Below are 12,162 nucleotides of genomic sequence, written 5' to 3' on the forward strand. Positions count from 1 at the left end.
GCCAGAACATCTTCGCATTTGAATGGAGAGACCCGGACTCTGGAATGACGGGGCAATTGACATGGACCCGACTTCCACAGGGGTTCAAGAACTCCCCAACCATCTTTGATGAAGCCCTCTACCAAGACCTAGCTCACTTTCGCGCCAGCCACCCTCAGGTAACGCTCCTACAATATGTAGATGACTTACTACTAGCTGGAACGACAAAGGAAGAGTGCCATCGGGGCACAGAATTGTTACTGGAAGAGCTAGCCCGCTTAGGATATCGAGCCTCCGCCAAGAAAGCCCAGATCTGCCAGAAAGAAGTAACGTACCTGGGTTACACCCTAAAAGGAGGGCAGAGATGGTTAACGGAAGCCAGGAAGCATACTGTGACTCAGATTCCAGTTCCCCACTCGCCCCGCCAGGTGCGAGAATTCTTAGGGACTGCGGGGTTCTGCCGCTTATGGATACCGGGGTTTGTTACTCTGGCAGCCTCCCTCTACCCTTTGACCAAGGAAAGCACTCCCTTCGAGTGGGGTGCCAGCCAACAGCGGGCCTTTGACAACATTAAAAAGGCATTATTATCAGCCCCGGCCCTGGCTCTACCAGATAAAACAAAGCCCTTTGTCCTATACGTAGATGAGAAGAGAGGAGTGGCCCGAGGGGTGCTGACGCAGCCTTTAGGGCCATGGAAAAGACCGGTAGCATACCTCTCCAAGAAATTAGACCCCGTCGCTGGTGGTTGGCCAGCCTGTCTGAGGTCTGTGGCGGCAGTAGCGGTACTGGTAAAAGATGCAGACAAATTGACTATGGGGCAGAAGTTGACAGTCATTGCCCCCCATGCCTTAGAAAGCATCATCAGACAGCCCCCTGACCGGTGGCTGTCCAATGCCCGCATGACACATTACCAGAGTCTCCTATTAAATGAAGACAGAGTCCAGTTTGGCCCGCCTGTCATCCTCAACCCGGCTACCCTACTACCTGATACCTCTGTCCGGGAGGATGTATTACACACATGCCAAGAAGTACTGGCTGAGGAGACTGGAACTCGGAGAGACCTCTGTGATCAGCCCCTGCCGGATGCCCAATTGACCTGGTTCACTGATGGGAGCAGCTGCATAATAGAAGGTAAAAGGGTGGCCGGGGCGGCGGCGGTGGACGACAAGCGGACCATCTGGGCAAGTAGTCTGCCTGAAGGGACGTCGGCCCAGAAGGCCGAGCTGGTCGCCTTGACCCAGCAGAAGGACAAAAAGTTCACATATACACCGATAGCAGGTATGCTTTTGCTACAGCCCATGTCCATGGGGCCATTTACAGACAGCAAGGACTGTTGACTTCAGCAGGAAAAGAAATTAAACACAGGGAAGAAATCCTAAGTCTACTGGAGGCTGTTCACCTCCCTAAGAGAGTGGCCATAATCCACTGCCCTGGACATCAGAAAGGGGGGTCCAGAGTTGCCGAGGGAAACCAAAGAGCCGACTGAGAAGCTAAGCGGGCGGCTCAAGGGCTCAACATCCTACCGCTATATGAAAACACTTTAAGGCCTAGCCTTAAAGAAATAGCACCCCCCCTTATCAAAAACTTTAAATATTTGGAGCGGGATCTCGAGAGAATGGACAGATTAGGCCTCCACCTAGAATCCCCAGAGGGGATCCGAGAAACCCCGGAAGGGAAAAACATCCTCCCTGAGGAGCAGGCAATCACCTTTCTCAGGCAACTTCATAAATTAACCCATCTGGGCCCCAAGCATCTGAAAACCATTGTTCAGTCCTCTCCATACTATATTATAGAATTAAGTAAGCTGGTTGATGCAGCTGTAAAAGAGTGCAGACCTTGCCAATTAGTAAACACCCAGCCTAGCACACTACCTCAGGGAAAACGACTCCGAGGGGATGGCCCTGGAAGCTACTGGGAAACAGATTTTACAGAGATTAAGCCGGCTAAGTACGGATACAAGTACTTGCTAGTGTTCATAGACACTTTCTCAGGATGGGTCGAAACTTTTCCTACAAAGAGGGAGACTGCTGAAGTTGTGGCCAAAATAATATTAGAAGAGATTTTTCCAAGATTTGGGCTACCCAAAGTAATCGGATCCGACAACGGTCCCACTTTCGTTGCCCAGGTTAATCAGGGTTTGGTCAAAATCCTGGGGCTTGAATGGAAATTACATTGTGCTTATCAGCCCCAGAGCTCAGGGCAGGTAGAGAGGATGAATAGAACCCTAAAAGAGGCCATGACTAAATTATCCTTAGAGACTGGCATTACTGACTGGACAGTCCTCCTTCCCTTTGCCCTGTTCCGTGTGCGCAACACCCCTAGTACTCTCAAGCTGACCCCCTTTGAAATCCTATATGGAGCTCACCCCCCGCTCGTTGCCATGCAGCACCTCCCTTCCCCAGAATCTTACTCCTCTCAATCTCTGTACACCAGATTAAAAGCCCTTGAAACTGTGCAAAAGGAAGTGTGGAGCCGGCTGATCGAGGCCTACAAGCCCGGAGATCTGCAAATACCTCACCAGTTCCAGGTTGGAGATTCAGTGTACATCCGGCGCCACCCGACAGCCAACCTTGAACCACGGTGGAAAGGACCATACCTAGTACTGCTCACAACCCCGACCGCAGTAAAAGTTGATGGCATCGCAGCCTGGATCCACGCGTCTCATGTCAAACCAGCACCGCCGCCAGACTCCGGGTGGAAAGTGGAAAAGACGGACAACCCCCTCAAGCTCCGCATCCGCCGCAGTAGCCCTGCTCCTGCTGATACAACTCCCGGTGATAAGTAGCTCTGGTCCCAATCCCCATGCCCCCCAGAGGTTAACCTGGCAGGTTCTCTCTCACACTGGTGATGTAGTATGGAGTACTACAAAAGAGGACCCTCCTTAGACCTGGTAGCCGTCCCTCACCCCAGATATTTGCGCCTTAATAGTAGGGCTAGATAATTGGGATATCCCCGATGAGACCTTTAAAGAGGTTCCATCGAGCCTTGATCACCATTTAGCAAAGCGCTCACTTACCCAAGGCTCCACATCCCAAGGCCAGTACGTTGCAGATGCCCCTGGCTGTGGCAACTCGCCCGCCCAGCACCGGATGCGACAAACGGAGTTCTATATCTGTCCCTGGGATGGGAGAACGAGAAGCCAGGTCAACAGATGCGGGGGGATAGAAAATTTCTATTGTAAGCAATGGGAATGTGAAACGACTGAGCAGGCCTCCTGGCACCCCATTTCCTCTTGGGACTTAATAACAGTACCTTTGGGCCCTGCATTTTCAACCGTATAGTCACCTTCGTCCGGGAGAGAGTAAGTGCTGTACAAGTGTTAATGCTCAGACAGCATTACCAGTCTCTCCGCTGGGACGATAGCCCTGAGAATGAATACATAGAGCCAGAAGTTTCATGATTAGAACTTCCCAAAAAACAAATGGGGGAATGAAGGAAAGTACTACCAAATCCAAAAAGGGGGGGGGGACCAGATATGTAGCAGCACCCCTCGCCCCCTACCATAAGAATGTGACCTTTTGTAACTGTCCTAGGAAATAGCCCCGAGCTGAAGCAGATAACCGGTAACTGGTTCTGAAAGAAAAAAGCTAAGCAAATGTTTAACTGCTGATCTTGTCTTAAGACAGATGAGTAATGAACCAGAGTTCTTTTTATCTGGAAAAGCCCCTATGTCTGCTACCCCTCCCTAAAGCCCCTGCTATGTCTGCTACTCCTCCCTACTTTATGGTTTTTACCTTTATAAGCTTGTAAAAACTGCTGTTCAGGGCTTGACTCCTCGGCTCCTAAAAGAGTTGCGAGTCAAGCCCCAGCATGCTGGAATAAAATCCTCTTGCTGTTTGCATCAAGCGCCGTCTCTTGCGGTTGATTGGGGTTGTCATCGCTCAGGGCAGAGTGGGGGGTCCTGCCCCAAGTCTTTCACAGGCATGAGCCACCACACCTGGCCCTTTCAAAACTTTTTAAAAGGCCACATAATTATGAATCTATGAAATAAAATGTGACTGTGAAACCACATTAAGATAATGTATAACTCATTAGCAGAGGTTTTACCAACGTGCAATGCAAAGTAGTACAACAGAAAGAACTTTGGGGCAGGAGATCAGCTCGGCCACTGTACACATAACAATGCTACTTCTTAACACCTCAATGTCCTCATTTGTGATATAAGGGGTTGGCTGGACTGCTTGCTAAGATTCCCTTCTATTTTCACATTATGTCATTTTTTTTTCTTTGAAAGGGTGCTACTATTTTTAAAAAGATATAGAAGTATGCTATAAATGCATTTTATTTTAAAACATTTAAGTAATATTATAAGGTGAAAAAAATAAAATTCCCCTCTACAACCATCCTCTTCCCATCAGTACCTTTCCTCCCCAAATGTTACAACTGGTACTATACGTACAAATAAGTATATGTTCTTCCATTTTTCCATTCTTCCAACTGTATGTTCTTCTTCTTTTTTTTTTTTTTGAGACAGAGCCTCAAGCTGTCGCCCTGGGTAGAGTGCTATGGCATCACAGCTCACAGCAAACCCCACCTCCTGGGCTCACGCGATTCTCTTGCCTCCAACTCCCAAGTAGCTGGGACTACAGGTGCCCGCCACAACACCCGGCTGTTTTTTGTTGTTGTTGTTGTTGCAGCCGAAGTTGTTTGGTGGGCCCAGGCCAGCTCAGGTGTATGCGGCTGGTGCCTTAGCCACTTGAGCCACAGGCACCAAGCCTTCCATTCTTTTTCTATGCTTGCATAATATGTCCAAATACAAATGTGCAATTAAAAATAACACTAATAGGATCATATCATATGTATTACTCTGAGGTTGCTTCTCTCCTCCCATTTCCCCACAAATGTGATACATCTTTAGGGCTCTTTTCCAAGTTAGTACCTGGAGATTGATTTCATTTTGACCATATGAATGTATCATTGATTATCTAACTATTCACTAACAATAGGTATAGTGAATAGTTTTACACTATAGCTTTCTAAAGACACTATAGCACTGTAGCAAGGCTACAACAAATATCCTGTACTACATAGGGATAGTAGTTAAAAGCATGAACTTTGGGATCAGTCTGGCTAGACTGCAGTGGCATCAGCCTAGTTCACAGCAACCTCAAAACTCTGGGCTCAAGATGTCTTCCTGCCTCAGGCTTCTGAGTAGCTGGGACTACAGGCATGCACAACCACACCCGGCTAATTTTTCAATTTTTCTTTGTTTTTGTTGCATTTTGGCCAGGCTCGAACCACCCTCGGTATATGGGGCCGGCAACCTACCCACTAAACCATAGGCACCACCCAATTTTTCTGTTTTTCACAGAGAGCCTCTCACTTTTGCTCAAAGCTGATCTCAAACTCCTGAGCTCAACTCAAGTAATCCTCCTGCCCAGGCCTGTGTGTGAACCCTGACTCTACCACTTTGTAGCTGTTACTTAGCTTGTTTGCAAAATGAGGATTGCTACACCATGTTACCACCATGTTATGTTTGTTTGTTTATTTATTTATTTATTTTGAGACAGAGTCTCACTATGTCGCCCTCCATACAGGGCCATGGTGTCCAACTCTTGGGCTTAAGTGATTCTCTTGCCTCAGTCTTTCAAGTAGCTGGGACTACAGGCTATTATTTTGTTGTTTGGCAGGCCTGAGTGGAGTTCGAACCTGCCAGCCCTGGTGTATGTGACTGGTGCCCTAGCCGCTGAGCTACAGACACCAAGCTGCCATACTATTTTTAGAATTAGATTAATCAGCATAAATGAAGTTCTTGAACTGTGTTAGGCCCATAGCAAGTGTTAAATGCTTATTGTCATTATAATTATTCTACATAGCATTTTTGGGTACATGTGCAAGCATTACTGGGGAGCTGAATTTTAGAGGTGGAATTGTAGGGTGGAAGTTATGCTTTATTTAAAATTTTCAGGGCGGCGCCTGTGGCTCAGTCGATAAGGCGCCGGCCCCATATACCGAGGGTGGTGGGTTCAAGCCCGGCCCGGGCTGAACCGAAAAATAGCTGGGCGTTGTGGCGGGCGCCTGTAGTCCCAGCTACTCGGGAGGCTGAGGCAAGAGAATCGCTTAAGCCCAGGAGTTGGAGGTTGCTGTGAGCTGTGTGATGCCATGGCACTCTACCGAGGGCCATAAAGTGAGACTCTGTCTCTACAAAAAATAAAAAAATAAAATAAAATTTTCAATATTTTGTCAAATTGTCTTCCTAAAGGGCTTTAATGATTTTTTTTTTTTTTTTTTTGAGACAGAGTCTCAAGCTGTCACCCTGGATAGAGTGCCGAGATGTCACAGCTTACAGCAACCTCCAACTCTTGGATTTAAGCGATCCTCTTGCCTCAGCCTCCCAAATAGTTGGGACTACAGGTGCCCGCCACAACGCCCAGCTATTTTTTGGTTGTACTTGTCATTGTTTGGCAGGCCCGGGCTGGGTTGGAAACCGCCAACTCAGGTGTATGTGACTGACACGCTAGCCGCTGAACCAGCTTTAATGATTTCTACTTCCATCAATTAAGGTTGAGAGTACCAGACATCTTACAATCTTGATACTCCAAATTTAATATACATTTTAAGCATTTGCCCTATTATTTAGATATCTATGCACTTTTCAAAAGGCTAATTAGCTGTTGTCATTCTTAATGTCCTTTACTATCAAAACTAAAGTGTAACATTCCTGGTAGTTATTCAGATAAGCTTGGCCTATTAGCTTTTTACCAGGGCAGAAAGAGATTAGAGATTTTTAGGTTGTGCCTTGTCAATATCCTCCACCTTCTCTTCTTAGCAGAGTTCACGTGCCCATGAACGTGTATGGTGATTCTTTCCTGCTGTGTGGTTTATGTAAAATATAATTACAATCTTGTATTTTCCTTTAAAACTTACAAACAGATTAATTACGAAGCTCTTGTAACTGGGTTATGCAGTATAATCAACAGTCCAATTTAGTGACTATGTGAAAGTCTTAGTCCTTAGTGCATTCTACGTGAATCCTCTGACATTTAGACTTGATTTTTGTTTTTTCAGATTTATTACATTTGTAAAGTATTTTTGCATATCGAGTCATTGTTGTTTTCTAAAGTATATGCGTGGCACAAATATTTTTCCACACATTTATTATATTTACAGGACTTTTAATAAAAAATATGATTTTAAATTTTAAAAAATCTTGTATTTTGCTCAAAAGAAGCTAAAAACAAAAGCAGAACACAGAAGTACCAGGAGGTTGGTATACATTGTCAAAGGCTGAAGATTTAGCAGAACATCACGACTGAGGTTAAGGAAGTAGTAGACCTTGGAGAAATGTGCCCGAGCTTGTCCTTTAGCAAAGCGCGGAACAGCTTCTGAGTCAGGGCAGCAGCTGCGCCCCCGGGCTAAGGAATGCTTCAGGCTCCACCCAGCCCTTTGGGATTGGGGCCCTTCGCCAGCCCGAAAGCTGTCCAGTGCCCTCCTCTGGCCAAATGAGGAGATACATACTTCAAGGAGCTGTTCTGGTTATCACCCTACTGTTTACAAAGGCAACGACAGGGTTGAGGAGGAAAAAGTTAAGAGTCTTAAGAGAGGAAAGTTATTTGAGAATAAATTGCTGATCCGGACGTTTATGAATACACGTTTATTTGTTCTATGGAGGAAACCAAAATGAAAAATAAATACAAGTATATTTCACAGCCTCCTCTTGTGTGCATCTGCAAGCAAATCTCCACCATACAAAACTTCCAAAATTCCAAAATCCCCAGATGTATTCAATATGTTTTATGACCACTGTGAACCTTATTTAAGTCTTTATGTAGGCAAATATGAAAATAATATGTGAGTACTCAAGACTTTCTAAAACTGTAGTTACTCCTTCTCTACCTAATGTTCCTTATATCTGAACTGTACTCTGGGAATGATTTAGTGATAGGGAAAACTTTCTTTCCTTTGTAGCTGTCAAAGGCCAAGCTTTTCCTCCTGACCTCCTTTGGAGCTTTACTCAAATTTTACCTCATGGGCAAGACCTTCCCTCTCTATAATCTATATAAAAATTGTATCCTCAGCTCCATTCGCCCAAATGTCCTCATCCCTGCTCTGCCCATCCTTCTCCTTATTTTATTATTCTTCCTAACACTTAACTATCATTTAACATACTGTACATTTTACTTTTTAAAATTGAGGGATAATGCACATACCACACAATTCACCCATTTAAAGTATATAAGTCAATGGTTTTAGTTCATCCCACAATTAATTATAGTACCTTCTCATTAGCCTAAAAGAAACTCTGGACCCATCAGCCCCCAGTTCCCCTCAAATGCTGCCCTTTCTGCCCCACTCCCCATCAGCCCTAGGCAGCCACTAATCTACTATTTCTCTCTATAGATTTTCCTATTCTGGACATTTTATGTAAATGGAATCATGTTCTACAAGCTTTTTTACACCACATTTTGTTTGTCTATTATTGGTTGATGGAGGTTTAGGTTTTCACCTTGGGTTGCTATAAATATTTCTGCTATGAACATTCATGTATATGGTTTGGGGTAGATACAAGTTTTGTTAAAATCCTGATAGTATTACTTATAAAAAACCATATTTAGGCTGGGCACAGTGGCTCACACCTGTAATCCCAGCACTTTGGGAGGCAAGGTGGGAGGATCACTTGAGGCCAGGAGTTTGAGACCAGTCTGAGTTTGAGACAAGGTCTTGCTCTAAAAACAGAAAAAAATTAGCCAGGTGTTGTGGTGGGTGCCTATAGTTCCAGCTCTTCAGGAGGTTGAGGCTTGAACCCAGGAGTCTGAGGTTGCTGTAATCTAGACTGAGGCCATGGCACCCTAGCCTGGGCAACAGAGTACAAAAACAAAAACAGAAAAAAAATCCTGCTTATTGTCTGTCTTTAGTGCCAGCTAGTGCCAAATACTATGTCAGCATAGGTAGTCAATAGGAATTTGTAAAATTAAGTAACTCCTCTCTCTCCCCTGTGGAAGCTCAAGTCTGCTGCCAATGGGGTCTTTCAGTTCCTCTTAATTCTGGTCCCAACTTTTACCTAAAGCCAAATTAGTGGTCACCACTAGGATAAAGGGAAAGTAGGTCACTTCTTTCTCTCCAGTACACCCCCATTCCAGAGCTGATTATGTTACATGCTAGCCCCTATTATAGTTCTGTTCTTACATCAGGTAAATCTGCCTTGCTCCCTACCCCAAGTCACTAGTCTAGATAATAATGAAATATCAAGTAAACTCTGAGTCTGGGTGGGCCTCTGAAATGTCAGTGACTTATCTATTTTTTGTTTTGTCTAGGTCCAGCTGTTATTACTTATCCATGTTTTGTTCTTTCCTTCTAAAAGAAAAAAGACCTCAAAAAGTTCTATGCTCAGGGATCACGGGGTTGAAAGAATTTATAAGCCTGCTTTCTGCTTCACAGTGAACCAGGAAGAAAAGAAGTTTTGATCAGAAATATTCTTCTGGTAGAAAATAATGAGTTATAGTTTAAAAATAAGCATTTTTAACTTAGAATATTTGTATGGTGGAGACAGCCTGTCAATTTAACTTAGAACTCCCCCAAATAGCCCAACCTAAAGATATCAACGGGGTACAAATATTCACACTGATGTAGGGAATGTAGCACATATCTGGTGAGAGCCCAGAATGTGACAGCTCTGTCTTAAATAAGATGAGGAGAACCTGATTCTTGCACCAAGAAACTAACACCCTGGGGGTGGGAGGGAGAAGGAAGCATACACATTTTAGCCCAAAATTTGGGAAAAAAAAAACCAAACACTTGCCATTTCCCCATAGTTGTACCATTCTTAGACCTTTCTCATTAGATTAGATGCCAAACATTATGTTAAATACTGAGGATAAAAAATAAATACGAATATTACTATCTCTGCACATGAAGTGCTTCTGGCATCGTATAACAGTGTGTAGAGTCCTCTGAGAATATGAAGGAGGGAAAGTTTAGTTTTGACTAGGGCCGTGTATTGGAACCCAAACTAGAAAGTTTTCAACAGGTGGAGACAAGCAGAAGGGACATATCAGGCGAAGAAGGCCTGAGCCCCAGGGCCCACACAAGCCCTTGCTACCCACGCCCCCACTCAACTACCCAGCTCACGCATCCTACCAGTCCCATGGCAATGAAAAACCAATTCAAGGAAAAGCCGCCAAAGAAGAAAAGGAGAAATGAATTTTTTCCTTAATATACACAGCAGAGCTAGCATCCTTTAACCTTGCTAGTTAGAATCATTAATCAAACACGAGAATCACCTTACCTGCTTATAGAAAGCACAGACTGACTTGACATTGACGGAGTGCCTTGTCCTGTAGCACTGTTACATACATTGCACTTTACGGACAAGGAAACCAAGGTCTTAGAGAAGAGAAACTTCTAGTTACACCCTAGCCAAGCCACTGACCCTACACAGGCTGACCAGAGTTCATGCTTTCCATCATTCATTCATAATATGTAACTTCAGTGAAGGAAGGAACCGAGAGGAAGCACTAGAGCAGGCATCCTCAAACTTTTTAAACAGGGGGCCAGGTCACCGTCTCTCAGACCGTTGGAGGGCTGGACTATAGTTTAAAAAAAAAACTATGAACAAATTCCTATGCACACTGCACATATCTTATTTTGAAGTAAGAAAACAAAACGGGAACAAATACAATCACACCGCCTCATGTGGCCTGCGGGCCGCAGTTTGAGGACCCCTGCACTAGAGGATAGGAGAGTCTAGTGAGATCAGCTGTGTGAATGTTCAAACTTTTCAAGTCCTTTGCACGTTTCTATCCTTAAGTCAGTTGAATCCCAGACTAAGGGATTGGGTGATGAACACTGTGTAATCTAGTACAGTTGCCTTTTTTTCCATAAATATACCCAAAGGTAAGGTGAAGTGACTTCCAGACAATAGTCACAAATGTTGGCACTAACCCTGGCTTCTGGGTCAATAGCTCAGATGAGTCAGCATTGAGTTCACTTTGGTAGAGCTTTTTTCTACTTTCTAGAACATCTTTCTTCTTCTGAGAACTGCGTGTAACGGATGTTGTGCTGTGCTGCCTCATTCTCCCTTTTGGGTCATCCTTGTGCAGGGGCCATGCTCATCTTCTCTATATTGTTCCAATTTTAGTATATGTGCTGCCAAAGCAAGCACCCTCATTCTCCCAAGCCAAGACGTTCACTCTCCCAGCCACTGGCAGTGTTGGCTGCTGAAGACTCACTGCTGAATCCCTATCTGGGAGTTACCTTCGGTCAGAGAGATCTACCACAACCAAGGTTGTGCTTCTTCTCAGGCAGCCCATATCCGGTGATCAGCAGATATAGAGAAATAAGGCTGCACCCTTCCTTAATGTTGGACAACTTCCAAGGGCCAATGCAGTTCAGAGCTTCCAGTAGGAATGGCTGAGGACAAATGCAGTATAGTTCAGTAACTCTTTACCCATTCTTGTTTTCTATTCCCTTACAGGTGTTATTCTCAGAAGCACTGTCCCAAAACCTTTTTCTGCAAATTCCTGCTTCAGAGTCTGTTTCCTAGGACCTTTAACCACAGACAGGCAGTACGGAAGCAGACTATAAGATACTACTTTGGAGCTGGCTCACCTGTTAGCCACTGTGAATGAGGATACGGGGTCACTGGAGATATATTACCAATAGGTCCTAGCATGCTATTGCAGATGCATTTATTAAAACCTTTGTAGTCAAGGAAAGGCAAGGCAAGGCAGTGATGGCATAATATCTCAGGAGTTTGAGAAAGTATGTGCAAGTAGTAATTATAAGGACTATGAAATCAAATGTCTCTTGCTGGGTGTTATTAATTTATTGGCAAAACGACAAAGAAAGGATAAGGTGGTTCATCACCAATTTAAGGGGAACTGTGAAAACCGGAAGGTCTCCACTGTAATACATAAAAACTCTCATTTCCTGCTTGTTGGGCAGAAAAACCTGTTTTCCCAGGTTTTTATAAGGATAATGGTGTTCCAGAAAAAGGTGAGTTCTTAGTCTGAGCAGGCCAGTTACACTTAGGTCAGGTCCTGATGGAGGAAGGCGTGGGACCCTAAGATGTGAGGGGGACATCTTAATTAATGCACTTGAAAAGATTGAATTCCCAGATTCCCCTGACCCTCTGAACTCACTTCTTCCCACTGAAAGCTAGAGTCCTCCGTGATTGAAGATTCTGCTTGCAATTCTGAAGACTACATGCACCACTTCTGAAGACCCACCCCTGACCAATAAATA

General features: G+C 44.6%; 1 non-coding gene across 1 annotated transcript; it reads right to left on the reverse strand.

Moving 5' to 3' along the window:
- Positions 1-10,973: 10,973 nt before the first annotated feature.
- On the reverse strand, positions 10,974-11,080 carry LOC128597890 (U6 spliceosomal RNA). The gene has a single exon (XR_008383444.1). It is a non-coding gene; the product is annotated as a U6 spliceosomal RNA (small nuclear RNA).
- Positions 11,081-12,162: the final 1,082 nt, after the last annotated feature.

Source organism: Nycticebus coucang, chromosome 10, assembly GCF_027406575.1.
Source record: "Nycticebus coucang isolate mNycCou1 chromosome 10, mNycCou1.pri, whole genome shotgun sequence".
Lineage (NCBI taxonomy): Eukaryota > Metazoa > Chordata > Mammalia > Primates > Lorisidae > Nycticebus > Nycticebus coucang.